Here is a 23,042-nt window from a genome sequence, read left to right on the forward strand (position 1 = left end):
CAGTGTGTAGTGAATTTAACCCAGCCTACATGTACCAGCAGTGAGCGCACGCACACCAGGAGCAGTGGGCAGCACGCCTGCGTTCAGGTATATTGTGGGAGGAGAAAGCGTTGTTTGAACCGCTTCTCTAACCATTAGGCCACATGCATTGGCCGGGAAATGAACCCGGGCCTCCTACGTGGCAGGCGAGAATTTTACCACATGAAGTTTGTTAAGTGCACAGATGACGTTCTGTATACTCACTTGCTGGCGAGGATGGCAGGGAACATGGCTTGATGAGCCTCACTAAGCTGTGATTAAACAGCAGGATCCCACGCAAGCCACCAACCCACTGCTCCACCTTCTCTGCTCCCGGCTGCCGTCGTACACGGTCCACAGCACAGGACCTCAGTGAGCACTGTGTACCAGCTGGACACATCACAGATGTGACAGACCTGAAGTACATATGGAAAAAAAAAAATCAAATCAAATTAAGGCCAATGGCAGCATATGACTCTCTGCTGTTTTTCATGCATGTTTACATACATAGTAACAACTAGTTAACTGTCATGTAATAACTCTAACAGGGGTGAAGTGAGTTGTACCCGGTGGTGGTAGCCAGGCTTGTAGAGGTGCACATCCGGCGGGTAAAGCCACACGCGGTCTGATTTCATCGCCCGTCGCCTCTTGAACGGGCCAGTGTAGATTTGAACGGGGGTGAACAGCCCTCTTTCGGTCTCCTTTTGGAGCCAGGAAATGTCGGCAGATGGGATGCCGTCGGGGTTTTCCAAACAGATGCACCCAACCCTCTAACTCCACCTGGAACACACACATAACACATTGTACACAACAATACCCAAATGTTGTTTTCTAAGTAATGTTAAAACATAAAGCTAATATAAAAAAAAAACACGTTAACTAAATTGTCTTCATTTACATTGTTTGTATATAATGTGAATATCACTTACGGGGGGGTCACTCAGGGGCAATTCCTTGGGACAGTCATGACCCTGGGTTGTGGACGGGGACTTTGTGGGCTGGCTAGTGGACACATGGTGTTTGGGCTGGACGGTACACTCAGGCTGCTTGGTCTTGTCTGTGGGCAGGGAGCTCTGGGACTTCAGAGGCTGACTACTAGAGTCGCCCATAAACGGGGTGTCTTGGGACTTGAGCGAGTCTAAGAATTTACCAAACAAACCAGTTTTGTATTGTCAATTATTTTTTAATAATGATGCGCCACAAAACATATCATCGATATGAAAATCCTTAAAATGAAAAGTGAAACGGAATACACTTCGTATGGAGAGGGCATGCATCCTAACGGAGCATAACATTTTCTAAATTCTCTGTCATAAACTGGGTGTAACAGTGTCAACAGTTTACTTTGATAGTACAAGCAGTTCCAGGGCAACTCCTACCAAAACACAACTCCTGAAAAACGGTGAACACACGACAGACCGTGCTCAGAACAAAGTCTTTAGCAATACTGCGTTAAGGAGGAAATTAAACCCGATATAGTCTCTAGATTCTAACACAGGAGTAATCACCTTTTCTCCTTTTAGTCCTGTGTATTCTTACAGACGTGAGAGACTGATCCTGTGTGGTATTACAATACAAAGTCTCACTCCACTCGTACTCCCACTCACACCTTCCTCTTATAAGCAACTAATCAAACAAACCAATACCCAAAATAATACATACATACATCCACACTAAAGCCACATGATACCTCCCAATAAATGGTTGCTAAACCAGTTCATTACTTGAATCATACACAATAGTTCTCAACTTTCTCTATTTTTAAACAGTTTTGTTTCCCCGAGTGGGGAGTGCACCGTTCCTGGAGGTACTGCAATACCAGGTCGATGCGTGGAGTGGACGGAGCAAGCCCCTATTCCATCTCCCTGTTCCAAAAATCAATTTAATATATGGTCCCCGGGTAGGGGACGTATCAGATATTAAACTGATAAGAACAGATACTACACTTGATCTTAGCCAAAAGGCCGAGAAGCGATACCAGACCACACCCACAAACAGATCCTTAACGCACAGGAACAGACATTACCATCACGGTGCCAGCTAAAAATCCACCCTAACCTACACAAATGGGTGAAAGACCATCTATTAAAAATGATCAGATACCTTCCTTAGACCTTAGCTAAGCCATAGATGGTTTATAATGAATTTAAACGGCAATTCTCATAATGCAGGTGACAATCAAGATGGCAGATCAGCCAATCAGAATGGGGCATCAATCCACTTTTTACGTTCAACAGTTCTAACCTTCGTACTTAAAGCCGTTTAAAACCTAAATGGCACTAAACAACACAAACAGGTCTATCATCTGAGGTAACTGACTCCAAAAGTGAAGTAAGTACATTAACAACACTGTATGTTATTATATGCCAACTCTCTACTGGTCAGCACTGGTATGACAGTCAACTGTGAGGCAGAAGTTTACTTTCTCTCCACCAGGGACTGGGAAAGTGCCAATACCCCGCCTGAGTTCAGTTTGAAGAAACACAATGTGACATAAGAATTGCAGGAAAATCAAGTTCAATTACTATTTATCTGTTTTCTCAATATTTCTCAAACAGTGGAGTGGGAATATCAAAAGAATCGTATGAAAGATTCCGTATCTACAGTCAAAAACTTATAGACACTACCCATTTCTTATGACTAGTCATGGTCTTGTGCTGTAAACTCATTCTAGCAAAAGCCAGCATTACCCAAAAGACTCACCAAATAACTTTAGCCACATCACATTATTATAAACAACCTCCTTGTATCATCATCTGTCATTAAACTCCATATCAGGGGTGAGCGCGAACGCAGTCCCCCACTACCAGAAATTATGCAGTCGAGATTCCCACATTTGGGGAATTCGCAGGGGTCAGCACAGCCGGAGTGCAATGGCTGAGCCTCGCCCTGGGTGAACCACCTTCTTGATCATGGTATCTCCCCTGCCAGGTAAGTATGAGTTGGAGACGTTCAGTCTGGAGCTCTCACTCATCCACACACACTTCACTCTGACGGTAAAGCCAACACATTCTTTATGGTAATGCTGACAAAACCACCGCATCACAAAATACCACTCTGTGACTAATGGATGGATAAAACTGCTACGTAGAAATTTTGTTTGTAAATATACATGGCTATAGGTACTCCCATGATGCAATAACACTGCATGTTATTACATGGCAACAAAACGCTCTCTACTGGCCAGCGCTGGTATGACAGTCAAAAGTCAGGTCAATTTTTTCTTTCTCTCTACCAAAGACTGGGAAAGTGCCAATACCCTGAATGAGTTCAGTTTGAGGATGAAGTCAAACATTCTGACTCAGAATCCCAACCAGAACCTGACCCAGAGATCTGAATCTCAATGCTCTAACATCTCCTTATTAGTTGGGTCATAAGATTGGGGCAGCTTGACAGGAGCATAGCTGTTCAATGACAAATCATTTCAACAGCACATGACTCAACTGTTCACTTCAGTTTGGACGCCTCAATTATCTGACAAACTTATTAAACCAAGTCAAATGCCCACTAAAAACAGAAAAAGGGTTGCTACACTGACAGACAACATATGAGTCTCAATACTGTATCATCTCCTCAGTGAGTCTGACCAAAGACTGGGACAGCCTGAGAATAGCACAGACATTAAACGCAAACCCATTTCAAGCACACAAAGCTTAACAGTCAACTCTGAATGCCTCAAAACAACTGAGGATATTTTAGAGAACACTAGCAGTAAATCAAGGCTTTGATATCATTGTTTAATGAACATTACTGATCTATAATGCTGAGATAAATAAATCAAACACTTTACTATTTTCAAATTAGCTAATGATGTCAGCAACGCAATTACCCCACATGCATTACAACAATTAACTGTACATATTACACTTCTGACTGCTGAAACATGTCAATAATAGATATTGTACTCTTTAACTTGTGTAATGTTACATTACTGCGACCAACTCCCTTGTGCCTTGTGTTTTCATCTGTTATTAAACTCCACATCAGGGGAGAGCGCGAACGCAGTCCCCCACTACCAGAAATTATGCAGTCGAGATTCCCACATTTGGGGAATTCGCAGGGGTCAGCACAGCCGGAGTGCAATGGCTGAGCCTCGCCCTGGGTGAACCACCTTCTTGATCATGGTATCTCCCCTGCCAGGTAAGTATGAGTTGGAGACGTTCAGTCTGGAGCTCTCACTCATCCACACACACTTCACTCTGACGGTAAAGCCAACACATTCTTTATGGTAATGCTGACAAAACCACCGCATCACAAAATACCACTCTGTGACTAATGGATGGATAAAACTGCTACGTAGAAATTTTGTTTGTAAATATACATGGCTATAGGTACTCCCATGATGCAATAACACTGCATGTTATTACATGGCAACAAAACGCTCTCTACTGGCCAGCGCTGGTATGACAGTCAAAAGTCAGGTCGATTTTTTCTTTCTCTCTACCAAAGACTGGGAAAGTGCCAATACCCTGAATGAGTTCAGTTTGAGGATGAAGTCATACATTCTGACTCAGAAACCCAATCAGAACCTGACCCAGAGATCTGAATCTCGATGCTCTAACATCTCCTCATTGGTTGTGTCAAAAGACTGGGGCAGCTTGACAAGAGCGCGGCCATGAAATGACATCATTTCAATACCACACGACTCAATTGTTCACTTCAGTTTGGACGCCTCAATTATCGGACAAACTCATTAAACCAAGTCAAATGTCCACTAAAAACAGAAAAAAAGGGTCGCTACAGTGACAGACAACATACCAGTCTCAATACCGTATTATCTCCTTAGTGATTTTGACCAAAGACAGCACAGGACCTCAGTGAACACTGCGTACCAGCCGGACACATCACAGATGTGACGGACCTGAAGTACATATGGAAAAAAAAAAAATCAAATCAAATTAAGGCCAATGGCAGCATATGACTCTCTGCTTTTTTTCATGCATGTTTACATACATAGTAACAACTAGTTAACTGTCATGTAATAACTCTAACAGGGGTGAAGTGAGTTGTACCCGGTGGTGGTAGCCAGGCTTGTAGAGGTGCACATTCTGTCCTCTACCCACACACTCATCGCCTCGAGGACACTTCAGGGAGCACCTCCACTCTCCGACAGGGCGCCACACTAAGACACGACTCTGTTGGGGGGTTGTGGGGTTGGCAGGGCACCCGACACAGCCGGGAGGTTCCGGCGGGTAAAGCCACACACGGTCTGATTTCATCGCCCGTCGCCTCTTGAACGGGCCAGTGTAGATTTGAACGGGGGTGAACAGCCCTCTTTCGGTCTCCTTTTGGAGCCAGGAAATGTCGGCAGATGGGATGTCGTCGGGGTTTTCCCCACAGATGCACCCAACCCTCTAACTCCACCTGGAACACACACATAACACATTGTACACAACAATACCCAAATGTTGTTTTCTAAGTAATGTTAAAACATAAAGCTAATATAAAAAAAAAACACGTTAACTAAATTGTCTTCATTTACATTGTTTGTATATAATGTGAATATCACTTACGGGGGGGTCACTCAGGGGCAATTCCTTGGGACAGTCATGACCCTGGGTTGTGGACGGGGACTTTGTGGGCTGGCTAGTGGACACATGGTGTTTGGGCTGGACGGTACACTCAGGCTGCTTGGTCTTGTCTGTGGGCAGGGAGCTCTGGGACTTCAGAGGCTGACTACTAGAGTCGCCCATAAACGGGGTGTCTTGGGACTTGAGCGAGTCTAAGAATTTACCAAACAAACCAGTTTTGTATTGTCAATTATTTTTTAATAATGATGCGCCACAAAACATATCATCGATATGAAAATCCTTAAAATGAAAAGTGAAACGGAATACACTTCGTATGGAGAGGGCATGCATCCTAACGGAGCATAACATTTTCTAAATTCTCTGTCATAAACTGGGTGTAACAGTGTCAACAGTTTACTTTGATAGTACAAGCAGTTCCAGGGCAACTCCTACCAAAACACAACTCCTGAAAAACGGTGAACACACGACAGACCGTGCTCAGAACAAAGTCTTTAGCAATACTGCGTTAAGGAGGAAATTAAACCCGATATGTCTCTAGATTCTAACACAGGAGTAATCACCTTTTCTCCTTTTAGTCCTGTGTATTCTTACAGACGTGAGAGACTGATCCTGTGTGGTATTACAATACAAAGTCTCACTCCACTCGTACTCCCACTCACACCTTCCTCTTATAAGCAACTAATCAAACAAACCAATACCCAAAATAATACATACATACATCCACACTAAAGCCACATGATACCTCCCAATAAATGGTTGCTAAACCAGTTCATTACTTGAATCATACACAATAGTTCTCAACTTTCTCTATTTTTAAACAGTTTTGTTTCCCCGAGTGGGGAGTGCACCGTTCCTGGAGGTACTGCAATACCAGGTCGATGCGTGGAGTGGACGGAGCAAGCCCCTATTCCATCTCCCTGTTCCAAAAATCAATTTAATATATGGTCCCCGGGTAGGGGACGTATCAGATATTAAACTGATAAGAACAGATACTACACTTGATCTTAGCCAAAAGGCCGAGAAGCGATACCAGACCACACCCACAAACAGATCCTTAACGCACAGGAACAGACATTACCATCACGGTGCCAGCTAAAAATCCACCCTAACCTACACAAATGGGTGAAAGACCATCTATTAAAAATGATCAGATACCTTCCTTAGACCTTAGCTAAGCCATAGATGGTTTATAATGAATTTAAACGGCAATTCTCATAATGCAGGTGACAATCAAGATGGCAGATCAGCCAATCAGAATGGGGCATCAATCCACTTTTTACGTTCAACAGTTCTAACCTTCGTACTTAAAGCCGTTTAAAACCTAAATGGCACTAAACAACACAAACAGGTCTATCATCTGAGGTAACTGACTCCAAAAGTGAAGTAAGTACATTAACAACACTGTATGTTATTATATGCCAACTCTCTACTGGTCAGCACTGGTATGACAGTCAACTGTGAGGCAGAAGTTTACTTTCTCTCCACCAGGGACTGGGAAAGTGCCAATACCCCGCCTGAGTTCAGTTTGAAGAAACACAATGTGACATAAGAATTGCAGGAAAATCAAGTTCAATTACTATTTATCTGTTTTCTCAATATTTCTCAAACAGTGGAGTGGGAATATCAAAAGAATCGTATGAAAGATTCCGTATCTACAGTCAAAAACTTATAGACACTACCCATTTCTTATGACTAGTCATGGTCTTGTGCTGTAAACTCATTCTAGCAAAAGCCAGCATTACCCAAAAGACTCACCAAATAACTTTAGCCACATCACATTATTATAAACAACCTCCTTGTATCATCATCTGTCATTAAACTCCATATCAGGGGTGAGCGCGAACGCAGTCCCCCACTACCAGAAATTATGCAGTCGAGATTCCCACATTTGGGGAATTCGCAGGGGTCAGCACAGCCGGAGTGCAATGGCTGAGCCTCGCCCTGGGTGAACCACCTTCTTGATCATGGTATCTCCCCTGCCAGGTAAGTATGAGTTGGAGACGTTCAGTCTGGAGCTCTCACTCATCCACACACACTTCACTCTGACGGTAAAGCCAACACATTCTTTATGGTAATGCTGACAAAACCACCGCATCACAAAATACCACTCTGTGACTAATGGATGGATAAAACTGCTACGTAGAAATTTTGTTTGTAAATATACATGGCTATAGGTACTCCCATGATGCAATAACACTGCATGTTATTACATGGCAACAAAACGCTCTCTACTGGCCAGCGCTGGTATGACAGTCAAAAGTCAGGTCAATTTTTTCTTTCTCTCTACCAAAGACTGGGAAAGTGCCAATACCCTGAATGAGTTCAGTTTGAGGATGAAGTCAAACATTCTGACTCAGAATCCCAACCAGAACCTGACCCAGAGATCTGAATCTCAATGCTCTAACATCTCCTTATTAGTTGGGTCATAAGATTGGGGCAGCTTGACAGGAGCATAGCTGTTCAATGACAAATCATTTCAACAGCACATGACTCAACTGTTCACTTCAGTTTGGACGCCTCAATTATCTGACAAACTTATCAAACCAAGTCAAATGCCCACTAAAAACAGAAAAAGGGTTGCTACACTGACAGACAACATATGAGTCTCAATACTGTATCATCTCCTCAGTGAGTCTGACCAAAGACTGGGACAGCCTGAGAATAGCACAGACATTAAACGCAAACCCATTTCAAGCACACAAAGCTTAACAGTCAACTCTGAATGCCTCAAAACAACTGAGGATATTTTAGAGAACACTAGCAGTAAATCAAGGCTTTGATATCATTGTTTAATGAACATTACTGATCTATAATGCTGAGATAAATAAATCAAACACTTTACTATTTTCAAATTAGCTAATGATGTCAGCAACGCAATTACCCCACATGCATTACAACAATTAACTGTACATATTACACTTCTGACTGCTGAAACATGTCAATAATAGATATTGTACTCTTTAACTTGTGTAATGTTACATTACTGCGACCAACTCCCTTGTGCCTTGTGTTTTCATCTGTTATTAAACTCCACATCAGGGGAGAGCGCGAACGCAGTCCCCCACTACCAGAAATTATGCAGTCGAGATTCCCACATTTGGGGAATTCGCAGGGGTCAGCACAGCCGGAGTGCAATGGCTGAGCCTCGCCCTGGGTGAACCACCTTCTTGATCATGGTATCTCCCCTGCCAGGTAAGTATGAGTTGGAGACGTTCAGTCTGGAGCTCTCACTCATCCACACACACTTCACTCTGACGGTAAAGCCAACACATTCTTTATGGTAATGCTGACAAAACCACCGCATCACAAAATACCACTCTGTGACTAATGGATGGATAAAACTGCTACGTAGAAATTTTGTTTGTAAATATACATGGCTATAGGTACTCCCATGATGCAATAACACTGCATGTTATTACATGGCAACAAAACGCTCTCTACTGGCCAGCGCTGGTATGACAGTCAAAAGTCAGGTCGATTTTTTCTTTCTCTCTACCAAAGACTGGGAAAGTGCCAATACCCTGAATGAGTTCAGTTTGAGGATGAAGTCATACATTCTGACTCAGAAACCCAATCAGAACCTGACCCAGAGATCTGAATCTCGATGCTCTAACATCTCCTCATTGGTTGTGTCAAAAGACTGGGGCAGCTTGACAAGAGCGCGGCCATGAAATGACATCATTTCAATACCACACGACTCAATTGTTCACTTCAGTTTGGACGCCTCAATTATCGGACAAACTCATTAAACCAAGTCAAATGTCCACTAAAAACAGAAAAAAAGGGTCGCTACAGTGACAGACAACATACCAGTCTCAATACCGTATTATCTCCTTAGTGATTTTGACCAAAGACAGCACAGGACCTCAGTGAACACTGCGTACCAGCCGGACACATCACAGATGTGACGGACCTGAAGTACATATGGAAAAAAAAAAAAATCAAATCAAATTAAGGCCAATGGCAGCATATGACTCTCTGCTTTTTTTCATGCATGTTTACATACATAGTAACAACTAGTTAACTGTCATGTAATAACTCTAACAGGGGTGAAGTGAGTTGTACCCGGTGGTGGTAGCCAGGCTTGTAGAGGTGCACATTCTGTCCTCTACCCACACACTCATCGCCTCGAGGACACTTCAGGGAGCACCTCCACTCTCCGACAGGGCGCCACACTAAGACACGACTCTGTTGGGGGGTTGTGGGGTTGGCAGGGCACCCGACACAGCCGGGAGGTTCCGGCGGGTAAAGCCACACACGGTCTGATTTCATCGCCCGTCGCCTCTTGAACGGGCCAGTGTAGATTTGAACGGGGGTGAACAGCCCTCTTTCGGTCTCCTTTTGGAGCCAGGAAATGTCGGCAGATGGGATGTCGTCGGGGTTTTCCCCACAGATGCACCCAACCCTCTAACTCCACCTGGAACACACACATAACACATTGTACACAACAATACCCAAATGTTGTTTTCTAAGTAATGTTAAAACATAAAGCTAATATAAAAAAAAAACACGTTAACTAAATTGTCTTCATTTACATTGTTTGTATATAATGTGAATATCACTTACGGGGGGGTCACTCAGGGGCAATTCCTTGGGACAGTCATGACCCTGGGTTGTGGACGGGGACTTTGTGGGCTGGCTAGTGGACACATGGTGTTTGGGCTGGACGGTACACTCAGGCTGCTTGGTCTTGTCTGTGGGCAGGGAGCTCTGGGACTTCAGAGGCTGACTACTAGAGTCGCCCATAAACGGGGTGTCTTGGGACTTGAGCGAGTCTAAGAATTTACCAAACAAACCAGTTTTGTATTGTCAATTATTTTTTAATAATGATGCGCCACAAAACATATCATCGATATGAAAATCCTTAAAATGAAAAGTGAAACGGAATACACTTCGTATGGAGAGGGCATGCATCCTAACGGAGCATAACATTTTCTAAATTCTCTGTCATAAACTGGGTGTAACAGTGTCAACAGTTTACTTTGATAGTACAAGCAGTTCCAGGGCAACTCCTACCAAAACACAACTCCTGAAAAACGGTGAACACACGACAGACCGTGCTCAGAACAAAGTCTTTAGCAATACTGCGTTAAGGAGGAAATTAAACCCGATATATCTCTAGATTCTAACACAGGAGTAATCACCTTTTCTCCTTTTAGTCCTGTGTATTCTTACAGACGTGAGAGACTGATCCTGTGTGGTATTACAATACAAAGTCTCACTCCACTCGTACTCCCACTCACACCTTCCTCTTATAAGCAACTAATCAAACAAACCAATACCCAAAATAATACATACATACATCCACACTAAAGCCACATGATACCTCCCAATAAATGGTTGCTAAACCAGTTCATTACTTGAATCATACACAATAGTTCTCAACTTTCTCTATTTTTAAACAGTTTTGTTTCCCCGAGTGGGGAGTGCACCGTTCCTGGAGGTACTGCAATACCAGGTCGATGCGTGGAGTGGACGGAGCAAGCCCCTATTCCATCTCCCTGTTCCAAAAATCAATTTAATATATGGCCCCCGGGTAGGGGACGTATCAGATATTAAACTGATAAGAACAGATACTACACTTGATCTTAGCCAAAAGGCCGAGAAGCGATACCAGACCACACCCACAAACAGATCCTTAACGCACAGGAACAGACATTACCATCACGGTGCCAGCTAAAAATCCACCCTAACCTACACAAATGGGTGAAAGACCATCTATTAAAAATGATCAGATACCTTCCTTAGACCTTAGCTAAGCCATAGATGGTTTATAATGAATTTAAACGGCAATTCTCATAATGCAGGTGACAATCAAGATGGCAGATCAGCCAATCAGAATGGGGCATCAATCCACTTTTTACGTTCAACAGTTCTAACCTTCGTACTTAAAGCCGTTTAAAACCTAAATGGCACTAAACAACACAAACAGGTCTATCATCTGAGGTAACTGACTCCAAAAGTGAAGTAAGTACATTAACAACACTGTATGTTATTATATGCCAACTCTCTACTGGTCAGCACTGGTATGACAGTCAACTGTGAGGCAGAAGTTTACTTTCTCTCCACCAGGGACTGGGAAAGTGCCAATACCCCGCCTGAGTTCAGTTTGAAGAAACACAATGTGACATAAGAATTGCAGGAAAATCAAGTTCAATTACTATTTATCTGTTTTCTCAATATTTCTCAAACAGTGGAGTGGGAATATCAAAAGAATCGTATGAAAGATTCCGTATCTACAGTCAAAAACTTATAGACACTACCCATTTCTTATGACTAGTCATGGTCTTGTGCTGTAAACTCATTCTAGCAAAAGCCAGCATTACCCAAAAGACTCACCAAATAACTTTAGCCACATCACATTATTATAAACAACCTCCTTGTATCATCATCTGTCATTAAACTCCATATCAGGGGTGAGCGCGAACGCAGTCCCCCACTACCAGAAATTATGCAGTCGAGATTCCCACATTTGGGGAATTCGCAGGGGTCAGCACAGCCGGAGTGCAATGGCTGAGCCTCGCCCTGGGTGAACCACCTTCTTGATCATGGTATCTCCCCTGCCAGGTAAGTATGAGTTGGAGACGTTCAGTCTGGAGCTCTCACTCATCCACACACACTTCACTCTGACGGTAAAGCCAACACATTCTTTATGGTAATGCTGACAAAACCACCGCATCACAAAATACCACTCTGTGACTAATGGATGGATAAAACTGCTACGTAGAAATTTTGTTTGTAAATATACATGGCTATAGGTACTCCCATGATGCAATAACACTGCATGTTATTACATGGCAACAAAACGCTCTCTACTGGCCAGCGCTGGTATGACAGTCAAAAGTCAGGTCAATTTTTTCTTTCTCTCTACCAAAGACTGGGAAAGTGCCAATACCCTGAATGAGTTCAGTTTGAGGATGAAGTCAAACATTCTGACTCAGAATCCCAACCAGAACCTGACCCAGAGATCTGAATCTCAATGCTCTAACATCTCCTTATTAGTTGGGTCATAAGATTGGGGCAGCTTGACAGGAGCATAGCTGTTCAATGACAAATCATTTCAACAGCACATGACTCAACTGTTCACTTCAGTTTGGACGCCTCAATTATCTGACAAACTTATCAAACCAAGTCAAATGCCCACTAAAAACAGAAAAAGGGTTGCTACACTGACAGACAACATATGAGTCTCAATACTGTATCATCTCCTCAGTGAGTCTGACCAAAGACTGGGACAGCCTGAGAATAGCACAGACATTAAACGCAAACCCATTTCAAGCACACAAAGCTTAACAGTCAACTCTGAATGCCTCAAAACAACTGAGGATATTTTAGAGAACACTAGCAGTAAATCAAGGCTTTGATATCATTGTTTAATGAACATTACTGATCTATAATGCTGAGATAAATAAATCAAACACTTTACTATTTTCAAATTAGCTAATGATGTCAGCAACGCAATTACCCCACATGCATTACAACAATTAACTGTACATATTACACTTCTGACTGCTGAAACATGTCAATAATAGATATTGTACTCTTTAACTTGTGTAATGTTACATTACTGCGACCAACTCCCTTGTGCCTTGTGTTTTCATCTGTTATTAAACTCCACATCAGGGGAGAGCGCGAACGCAGTCCCCCACTACCAGAAATTATGCAGTCGAGATTCCCACATTTGGGGAATTCGCAGGGGTCAGCACAGCCGGAGTGCAATGGCTGAGCCTCGCCCTGGGTGAACCACCTTCTTGATCATGGTATCTCCCCTGCCAGGTAAGTATGAGTTGGAGACGTTCAGTCTGGAGCTCTCACTCATCCACACACACTTCACTCTGACGGTAAAGCCAACACATTCTTTATGGTAATGCTGACAAAACCACCGCATCACAAAATACCACTCTGTGACTAATGGATGGATAAAACTGCTACGTAGAAATTTTGTTTGTAAATATACATGGCTATAGGTACTCCCATGATGCAATAACACTGCATGTTATTACATGGCAACAAAACGCTCTCTACTGGCCAGCGCTGGTATGACAGTCAAAAGTCAGGTCGATTTTTTCTTTCTCTCTACCAAAGACTGGGAAAGTGCCAATACCCTGAATGAGTTCAGTTTGAGGATGAAGTCATACATTCTGACTCAGAAACCCAATCAGAACCTGACCCAGAGATCTGAATCTCGATGCTCTAACATCTCCTCATTGGTTGTGTCAAAAGACTGGGGCAGCTTGACAAGAGCGCGGCCATGAAATGACATCATTTCAATACCACACGACTCAATTGTTCACTTCAGTTTGGACGCCTCAATTATCGGACAAACTCATTAAACCAAGTCAAATGTCCACTAAAAACAGAAAAAAAGGGTCGCTACAGTGACAGACAACATACCAGTCTCAATACCGTATTATCTCCTTAGTGATTTTGACCAAAGACAGCACAGGACCTCAGTGAACACTGCGTACCAGCCGGACACATCACAGATGTGACGGACCTGAAGTACATATGGAAAAAAAAAAAATCAAATCAAATTAAGGCCAATGGCAGCATATGACTCTCTGCTTTTTTTCATGCATGTTTACATACATAGTAACAACTAGTTAACTGTCATGTAATAACTCTAACAGGGGTGAAGTGAGTTGTACCCGGTGGTGGTAGCCAGGCTTGTAGAGGTGCACATTCTGTCCTCTACCCACACACTCATCGCCTCGAGGACACTTCAGGGAGCACCTCCACTCTCCGACAGGGCGCCACACTAAGACACGACTCTGTTGGGGGGTTGTGGGGTTGGCAGGGCACCCGACACAGCCGGGAGGTTCCGGCGGGTAAAGCCACACACGGTCTGATTTCATCGCCCGTCGCCTCTTGAACGGGCCAGTGTAGATTTGAACGGGGGTGAACAGCCCTCTTTCGGTCTCCTTTTGGAGCCAGGAAATGTCGGCAGATGGGATGTCGTCGGGGTTTTCCCCACAGATGCACCCAACCCTCTAACTCCACCTGGAACACACACATAACACATTGTACACAACAATACCCAAATGTTGTTTTCTAAGTAATGTTAAAACATAAAGCTAATATAAAAAAAAAACACGTTAACTAAATTGTCTTCATTTACATTGTTTGTATATAATGTGAATATCACTTACGGGGGGGTCACTCAGGGGCAATTCCTTGGGACAGTCATGACCCTGGGTTGTGGACGGGGACTTTGTGGGCTGGCTAGTGGACACATGGTGTTTGGGCTGGACGGTACACTCAGGCTGCTTGGTCTTGTCTGTGGGCAGGGAGCTCTGGGACTTCAGAGGCTGACTACTAGAGTCGCCCATAAACGGGGTGTCTTGGGACTTGAGCGAGTCTAAGAATTTACCAAACAAACCAGTTTTGTATTGTCAATTATTTTTTAATAATGATGCGCCACAAAACATATCATCGATATGAAAATCCTTAAAATGAAAAGTGAAACGGAATACACTTCGTATGGAGAGGGCATGCATCCTAACGGAGCATAACATTTTCTAAATTCTCTGTCATAAACTGGGTGTAACAGTGTCAACAGTTTACTTTGATAGTACAAGCAGTTCCAGGGCAACTCCTACCAAAACACAACTCCTGAAAAACGGTGAACACACGACAGACCGTGCTCAGAACAAAGTCTTTAGCAATACTGCGTTAAGGAGGAAATTAAACCCGATATATCTCTAGATTCTAACACAGGAGTAATCACCTTTTCTCCTTTTAGTCCTGTGTATTCTTACAGACGTGAGAGACTGATCCTGTGTGGTATTACAATACAAAGTCTCACTCCACTCGTACTCCCACTCACACCTTCCTCTTATAAGCAACTAATCAAACAAACCAATACCCAAAATAATACATACATACATCCACACTAAAGCCACATGATACCTCCCAATAAATGGTTGCTAAACCAGTTCATTACTTGAATCATACACAATAGTTCTCAACTTTCTCTATTTTTAAACAGTTTTGTTTCCCCGAGTGGGGAGTGCACCGTTCCTGGAGGTACTGCAATACCAGGTCGATGCGTGGAGTGGACGGAGCAAGCCCCTATTCCATCTCCCTGTTCCAAAAATCAATTTAATATATGGCCCCCCGGGTAGGGGACGTATCAGATATTAAACTGATAAGAACAGATACTACACTTGATCTTAGCCAAAAGGCCGAGAAGCGATACCAGACCACACCCACAAACAGATCCTTAACGCACAGGAACAGACATTACCATCACGGTGCCAGCTAAAAATCCACCCTAACCTACACAAATGGGTGAAAGACCATCTATTAAAAATGATCAGATACCTTCCTTAGACCTTAGCTAAGCCATAGATGGTTTATAATGAATTTAAACGGCAATTCTCATAATGCAGGTGACAATCAAGATGGCAGATCAGCCAATCAGAATGGGGCATCAATCCACTTTTTACGTTCAACAGTTCTAACCTTCGTACTTAAAGCCGTTTAAAACCTAAATGGCACTAAACAACACAAACAGGTCTATCATCTGAGGTAACTGACTCCAAAAGTGAAGTAAGTACATTAACAACACTGTATGTTATTATATGCCAACTCTCTACTGGTCAGCACTGGTATGACAGTCAACTGTGAGGCAGAAGTTTACTTTCTCTCCACCAGGGACTGGGAAAGTGCCAATACCCCGCCTGAGTTCAGTTTGAAGAAACACAATGTGACATAAGAATTGCAGGAAAATCAAGTTCAATTACTATTTATCTGTTTTCTCAATATTTCTCAAACAGTGGAGTGGGAATATCAAAAGAATCGTATGAAAGATTCCGTATCTACAGTCAAAAACTTATAGACACTACCCATTTCTTATGACTAGTCATGGTCTTGTGCTGTAAACTCATTCTAGCAAAAGCCAGCATTACCCAAAAGACTCACCAAATAACTTTAGCCACATCACATTATTATAAACAACCTCCTTGTATCATCATCTGTCATTAAACTCCATATCAGGGGTGAGCGCGAACGCAGTCCCCCACTACCAGAAATTATGCAGTCGAGATTCCCACATTTGGGGAATTCGCAGGGGTCAGCACAGCCGGAGTGCAATGGCTGAGCCTCGCCCTGGGTGAACCACCTTCTTGATCATGGTATCTCCCCTGCCAGGTAAGTATGAGTTGGAGACGTTCAGTCTGGAGCTCTCACTCATCCACACACACTTCACTCTGACGGTAAAGCCAACACATTCTTTATGGTAATGCTGACAAAACCACCGCATCACAAAATACCACTCTGTGACTAATGGATGGATAAAACTGCTACGTAGAAATTTTGTTTGTAAATATACATGGCTATAGGTACTCCCATGATGCAATAACACTGCATGTTATTACATGGCAACAAAACGCTCTCTACTGGCCAGCGCTGGTATGACAGTCAAAAGTCAGGTCAATTTTTTCTTTCTCTCTACCAAAGACTGGGAAAGTGCCAATACCCTGAATGAGTTCAGTTTGAGGATGAAGTCAAACATTCTGACTCAGAATCCCAACCAGAACCTGACCCAGAGATCTGAATCTCAATGCTCTAACATCTCCTTATTAGTTGGGTCATAAGATTGGGGCAGCTTGACAGGAGCATAGCTGTTCAATGACAAATCATTTCAACAGCACATGACTCAACTGTTCACTTCAGTTTGGACGCCTCAATTATCTGACAAACTTATTAAACCAAGTCAAATGCCCACTAAAAACAGAAAAAGGGTTGCTACACTGACAGACAACATATGAGTCTCAATACTGTATCATCTCCTCAGTGAGTCTGACCAAAGACAGCACAGGACCTCAGTGAACACTGCGTACCAGCCGGACACATCACAGATGTGACGGACCTGAAGTACATATGGAAAAAAAAAAAATCAAATCAAATTAAGGCCAATGGCAGCATATGACTCTCTGCTTTTTTTCATGCATGTTTACATACATAGTAACAACTAGTTAACTGTCATGTAATAACTCTAACAGGGGTGAAGTGAGTTGTACCCGGTGGTGGTAGCCAGGCTTGTAGAGGTGCACATTCTGTCCTCTACCCACACACTCATCGCCTCGAGGACACTTCAGGGAGCACCTCCACTCTCCGACAGGGCGCCACACTAAGACACGACTCTGTTGGGGGGTTGTGGGGTTGGCAGGGCACCCGACACAGCCGGGAGGTTCCGGCGGGTAAAGCCACACACGGTCTGATTTCATCGCCCGTCGCCTCTTGAACGGGCCAGTGTAGATTTGAACGGGGGTGAACAGCCCTCTTTCGGTCTCCTTTTGGAGCCAGGAAATGTCGGCAGATGGGATGTCGTCGGGGTTTTCCCCACAGATGCACCCAACCCTCTAACTCCACCTGGAACACACACATAACACATTGTACACAACAATACCCAAATGTTGTTTTCTAAGTAATGTTAAAACATAAAGCTAATATAAAAAAAAAACACGTTAACTAAATTGTCTTCATTTACATTGTTTGTATATAATGTGAATATCACTTACGGGGGGGTCACTCAGGGGCAATTCCTTGGGACAGTCATGACCCTGGGTTGTGGACGGGGACTTTGTGGGCTGGCTAGTGGACACATGGTGTTTGGGCTGGACGGTACACTCAGGCTGCTTGGTCTTGTCTGTGGGCAGGGAGCTCTGGGACTTCAGAGGCTGACTACTAGAGTCGCCCATAAACGGGGTGTCTTGGGACTTGAGCGAGTCTAAGAATTTACCAAACAAACCAGTTTTGTATTGTCAATTATTTTTTAATAATGATGCGCCACAAAACATATCATCGATATGAAAATCCTTAAAATGAAAAGTGAAACGGAATACACTTCGTATGGAGAGGGCATGCATCCTAACGGAGCATAACATTTTCTAAATTCTCTGTCATAAACTGGGTGTAACAGTGTCAACAGTTTACTTTGATAGTACAAGCAGTTCCAGGGCAACTCCTACCAAAACACAACTCCTGAAAAACGGTGAACACACGACAGACCGTGCTCAGAACAAAGTCTTTAGCAATACTGCGTTAAGGAGGAAATTAAACCCGATATGTCTCTAGATTCTAACACAGGAGTAATCACCTTTTCTCCTTTTAGTCCTGTGTATTCTTACAGACGTGAGAGACTGATCCTGTGTGGTATTACAATACAAAGTCTCACTCCACTCGTACTCCCACTCACACCTTCCTCTTATAAGCAACTAATCAAACAAACCAATACCCAAAATAATACATACATACATCCACACTAAAGCCACATGATACCTCCCAATAAATGGTTGCTAAACCAGTTCATTACTTGAATCATACACAATAGTTCTCAACTTTCTCTATTTTTAAACAGTTTTGTTTCCCCGAGTGGGGAGTGCACCGTTCCTGGAGGTACTGCAATACCAGGTCGATGCGTGGAGTGGACGGAGCAAGCCCCTATTCCATCTCCCTGTTCCAAAAATCAATTTAATATATGGTCCCCGGGTAGGGGACGTATCAGATATTAAACTGATAAGAACAGATACTACACTTGATCTTAGCCAAAAGGCCGAGAAGCGATACCAGACCACACCCACAAACAGATCCTTAACGCACAGGAACAGACATTACCATCACGGTGCCAGCTAAAAATCCACCCTAACCTACACAAATGGGTGAAAGACCATCTATTAAAAATGATCAGATACCTTCCTTAGACCTTAGCTAAGCCATAGATGGTTTATAATGAATTTAAACGGCAATTCTCATAATGCAGGTGACAATCAAGATGGCAGATCAGCCAATCAGAATGGGGCATCAATCCACTTTTTACGTTCAACAGTTCTAACCTTCGTACTTAAAGCCGTTTAAAACCTAAATGGCACTAAACAACACAAACAGGTCTATCATCTGAGGTAACTGACTCCAAAAGTGAAGTAAGTACATTAACAACACTGTATGTTATTATATGCCAACTCTCTACTGGTCAGCACTGGTATGACAGTCAACTGTGAGGCAGAAGTTTACTTTCTCTCCACCAGGGACTGGGAAAGTGCCAATACCCCGCCTGAGTTCAGTTTGAAGAAACACAATGTGACATAAGAATTGCAGGAAAATCAAGTTCAATTACTATTTATCTGTTTTCTCAATATTTCTCAAACAGTGGAGTGGGAATATCAAAAGAATCGTATGAAAGATTCCGTATCTACAGTCAAAAACTTATAGACACTACCCATTTCTTATGACTAGTCATGGTCTTGTGCTGTAAACTCATTCTAGCAAAAGCCAGCATTACCCAAAAGACTCACCAAATAACTTTAGCCACATCACATTATTATAAACAACCTCCTTGTATCATCATCTGTCATTAAACTCCATATCAGGGGTGAGCGCGAACGCAGTCCCCCACTACCAGAAATTATGCAGTCGAGATTCCCACATTTGGGGAATTCGCAGGGGTCAGCACAGCCGGAGTGCAATGGCTGAGCCTCGCCCTGGGTGAACCACCTTCTTGATCATGGTATCTCCCCTGCCAGGTAAGTATGAGTTGGAGACGTTCAGTCTGGAGCTCTCACTCATCCACACACACTTCACTCTGACGGTAAAGCCAACACATTCTTTATGGTAATGCTGACAAAACCACCGCATCACAAAATACCACTCTGTGACTAATGGATGGATAAAACTGCTACGTAGAAATTTTGTTTGTAAATATACATGGCTATAGGTACTCCCATGATGCAATAACACTGCATGTTATTACATGGCAACAAAACGCTCTCTACTGGCCAGCGCTGGTATGACAGTCAAAAGTCAGGTCAATTTTTTCTTTCTCTCTACCAAAGACTGGGAAAGTGCCAATACCCTGAATGAGTTCAGTTTGAGGATGAAGTCAAACATTCTGACTCAGAATCCCAACCAGAACCTGACCCAGAGATCTGAATCTCAATGCTCTAACATCTCCTTATTAGTTGGGTCATAAGATTGGGGCAGCTTGACAGGAGCATAGCTGTTCAATGACAAATCATTTCAACAGCACATGACTCAACTGTTCACTTCAGTTTGGACGCCTCAATTATCTGACAAACTTATCAAACCAAGTCAAATGCCCACTAAAAACAGAAAAAGGGTTGCTACACTGACAGACAACATATGAGTCTCAATACTGTATCATCTCCTCAGTGAGTCTGACCAAAGACTGGGACAGCCTGAGAATAGCACAGACATTAAACGCAAACCCATTTCAAGCACACAAAGCTTAACAGTCAACTCTGAATGCCTCAAAACAACTGAGGATATTTTAGAGAACACTAGCAGTAAATCAAGGCTTTGATATCATTGTTTAATGAACATTACTGATCTATAATGCTGAGATAAATAAATCAAACACTTTACTATTTTCAAATTAGCTAATGATGTCAGCAACGCAATTACCCCACATGCATTACAACAATTAACTGTACATATTACACTTCTGACTGCTGAAACATGTCAATAATAGATATTGTACTCTTTAACTTGTGTAATGTTACATTACTGCGACCAACTCCCTTGTGCCTTGTGTTTTCATCTGTTATTAAACTCCACATCAGGGGAGAGCGCGAACGCAGTCCCCCACTACCAGAAATTATGCAGTCGAGATTCCCACATTTGGGGAATTCGCAGGGGTCAGCACAGCCGGAGTGCAATGGCTGAGCCTCGCCCTGGGTGAACCACCTTCTTGATCATGGTATCTCCCCTGCCAGGTAAGTATGAGTTGGAGACGTTCAGTCTGGAGCTCTCACTCATCCACACACACTTCACTCTGACGGTAAAGCCAACACATTCTTTATGGTAATGCTGACAAAACCACCGCATCACAAAATACCACTCTGTGACTAATGGATGGATAAAACTGCTACGTAGAAATTTTGTTTGTAAATATACATGGCTATAGGTACTCCCATGATGCAATAACACTGCATGTTATTACATGGCAACAAAACGCTCTCTACTGGCCAGCGCTGGTATGACAGTCAAAAGTCAGGTCGATTTTTTCTTTCTCTCTACCAAAGACTGGGAAAGTGCCAATACCCTGAATGAGTTCAGTTTGAGGATGAAGTCATACATTCTGACTCAGAAACCCAATCAGAACCTGACCCAGAGATCTGAATCTCGATGCTCTAACATCTCCTCATTGGTTGTGTCAAAAGACTGGGGCAGCTTGACAAGAGCGCGGCCATGAAATGACATCATTTCAATACCACACGACTCAATTGTTCACTTCAGTTTGGACGCCTCAATTATCGGACAAACTCATTAAACCAAGTCAAATGTCCACTAAAAACAGAAAAAAAGGGTCGCTACAGTGACAGACAACATACCAGTCTCAATACCGTATTATCTCCTTAGTGATTTTGACCAAAGACAGCACAGGACCTCAGTGAACACTGCGTACCAGCCGGACACATCACAGATGTGACGGACCTGAAGTACATATGGAAAAAAAAAAAATCAAATCAAATTAAGGCCAATGGCAGCATATGACTCTCTGCTTTTTTTCATGCATGTTTACATACATAGTAACAACTAGTTAACTGTCATGTAATAACTCTAACAGGGGTGAAGTGAGTTGTACCCGGTGGTGGTAGCCAGGCTTGTAGAGGTGCACATTCTGTCCTCTACCCACACACTCATCGCCTCGAGGACACTTCAGGGAGCACCTCCACTCTCCGACAGGGCGCCACACTAAGACACGACTCTGTTGGGGGGTTGTGGGGTTGGCAGGGCACCCGACACAGCCGGGAGGTTCCGGCGGGTAAAGCCACACACGGTCTGATTTCATCGCCCGTCGCCTCTTGAACGGGCCAGTGTAGATTTGAACGGGGGTGAACAGCCCTCTTTCGGTCTCCTTTTGGAGCCAGGAAATGTCGGCAGATGGGATGTCGTCGGGGTTTTCCCCACAGATGCACCCAACCCTCTAACTCCACCTGGAACACACACATAACACATTGTACACAACAATACCCAAATGTTGTTTTCTAAGTAATGTTAAAACATAAAGCTAATATAAAAAAAAAACACGTTAACTAAATTGTCTTCATTTACATTGTTTGTATATAATGTGAATATCACTTACGGGGGGGTCACTCAGGGGCAATTCCTTGGGACAGTCATGACCCTGGGTTGTGGACGGGGACTTTGTGGGCTGGCTAGTGGACACATGGTGTTTGGGCTGGACGGTACACTCAGGCTGCTTGGTCTTGTCTGTGGGCAGGGAGCTCTGGGACTTCAGAGGCTGACTACTAGAGTCGCCCATAAACGGGGTGTCTTGGGACTTGAGCGAGTCTAAGAATTTACCAAACAAACCAGTTTTGTATTGTCAATTATTTTTTAATAATGATGCGCCACAAAACATATCATCGATATGAAAATCCTTAAAATGAAAAGTGAAACGGAATACACTTCGTATGGAGAGGGCATGCATCCTAACGGAGCATAACATTTTCTAAATTCTCTGTCATA

The 23,042-nt window shown here is 43.2% G+C and overlaps 14 non-coding genes across 14 annotated transcripts; all 14 read right to left on the reverse strand.

The window, feature by feature from the left end:
* Positions 1–1,803: 1,803 nt before the first annotated feature.
* LOC115825813 (U2 spliceosomal RNA) lies at positions 1,804–1,994 on the reverse strand. Its single transcript, XR_004025772.1, has one exon. It is a non-coding gene; the product is annotated as a U2 spliceosomal RNA (small nuclear RNA).
* Positions 1,995–2,793: 799 nt separating this feature from the next.
* Positions 2,794–2,957, reverse strand: LOC115825796 (U1 spliceosomal RNA). Its single transcript, XR_004025757.1, has one exon. It is a non-coding gene; the product is annotated as a U1 spliceosomal RNA (small nuclear RNA).
* A 1,045-nt stretch (positions 2,958–4,002) lies between these two features.
* LOC115825836 (U1 spliceosomal RNA) lies at positions 4,003–4,166 on the reverse strand. Its single transcript, XR_004025791.1, has one exon. It is a non-coding gene; the product is annotated as a U1 spliceosomal RNA (small nuclear RNA).
* A 2,220-nt stretch (positions 4,167–6,386) lies between these two features.
* On the reverse strand, positions 6,387–6,577 carry LOC115825814 (U2 spliceosomal RNA). Its single transcript, XR_004025773.1, has one exon. It is a non-coding gene; the product is annotated as a U2 spliceosomal RNA (small nuclear RNA).
* A 799-nt stretch (positions 6,578–7,376) lies between these two features.
* Positions 7,377–7,540, reverse strand: LOC115825797 (U1 spliceosomal RNA). The gene has a single exon (XR_004025758.1). It is a non-coding gene; the product is annotated as a U1 spliceosomal RNA (small nuclear RNA).
* A 1,045-nt stretch (positions 7,541–8,585) lies between these two features.
* Positions 8,586–8,749, reverse strand: LOC115825789 (U1 spliceosomal RNA). Its single transcript, XR_004025750.1, has one exon. It is a non-coding gene; the product is annotated as a U1 spliceosomal RNA (small nuclear RNA).
* A 2,221-nt stretch (positions 8,750–10,970) lies between these two features.
* Positions 10,971–11,161, reverse strand: LOC115825822 (U2 spliceosomal RNA). The gene has a single exon (XR_004025779.1). It is a non-coding gene; the product is annotated as a U2 spliceosomal RNA (small nuclear RNA).
* A 799-nt stretch (positions 11,162–11,960) lies between these two features.
* LOC115825798 (U1 spliceosomal RNA) lies at positions 11,961–12,124 on the reverse strand. The gene has a single exon (XR_004025759.1). It is a non-coding gene; the product is annotated as a U1 spliceosomal RNA (small nuclear RNA).
* Positions 12,125–13,169: 1,045 nt separating this feature from the next.
* On the reverse strand, positions 13,170–13,333 carry LOC115825790 (U1 spliceosomal RNA). The gene has a single exon (XR_004025751.1). It is a non-coding gene; the product is annotated as a U1 spliceosomal RNA (small nuclear RNA).
* A 2,220-nt stretch (positions 13,334–15,553) lies between these two features.
* Positions 15,554–15,745, reverse strand: LOC115825823 (U2 spliceosomal RNA). The gene has a single exon (XR_004025780.1). It is a non-coding gene; the product is annotated as a U2 spliceosomal RNA (small nuclear RNA).
* A 799-nt stretch (positions 15,746–16,544) lies between these two features.
* On the reverse strand, positions 16,545–16,708 carry LOC115825801 (U1 spliceosomal RNA). The gene has a single exon (XR_004025761.1). It is a non-coding gene; the product is annotated as a U1 spliceosomal RNA (small nuclear RNA).
* Positions 16,709–18,928: 2,220 nt separating this feature from the next.
* On the reverse strand, positions 18,929–19,119 carry LOC115825816 (U2 spliceosomal RNA). Its single transcript, XR_004025774.1, has one exon. It is a non-coding gene; the product is annotated as a U2 spliceosomal RNA (small nuclear RNA).
* A 799-nt stretch (positions 19,120–19,918) lies between these two features.
* LOC115825802 (U1 spliceosomal RNA) lies at positions 19,919–20,082 on the reverse strand. The gene has a single exon (XR_004025762.1). It is a non-coding gene; the product is annotated as a U1 spliceosomal RNA (small nuclear RNA).
* A 1,045-nt stretch (positions 20,083–21,127) lies between these two features.
* On the reverse strand, positions 21,128–21,291 carry LOC115825791 (U1 spliceosomal RNA). The gene has a single exon (XR_004025752.1). It is a non-coding gene; the product is annotated as a U1 spliceosomal RNA (small nuclear RNA).
* Between the last annotated feature and the right edge of the window lie 1,751 nt (positions 21,292–23,042).

Source organism: Chanos chanos, chromosome 12 (assembly GCF_902362185.1).
Source record: "Chanos chanos chromosome 12, fChaCha1.1, whole genome shotgun sequence".
Lineage (NCBI taxonomy): Eukaryota > Metazoa > Chordata > Actinopteri > Gonorynchiformes > Chanidae > Chanos > Chanos chanos.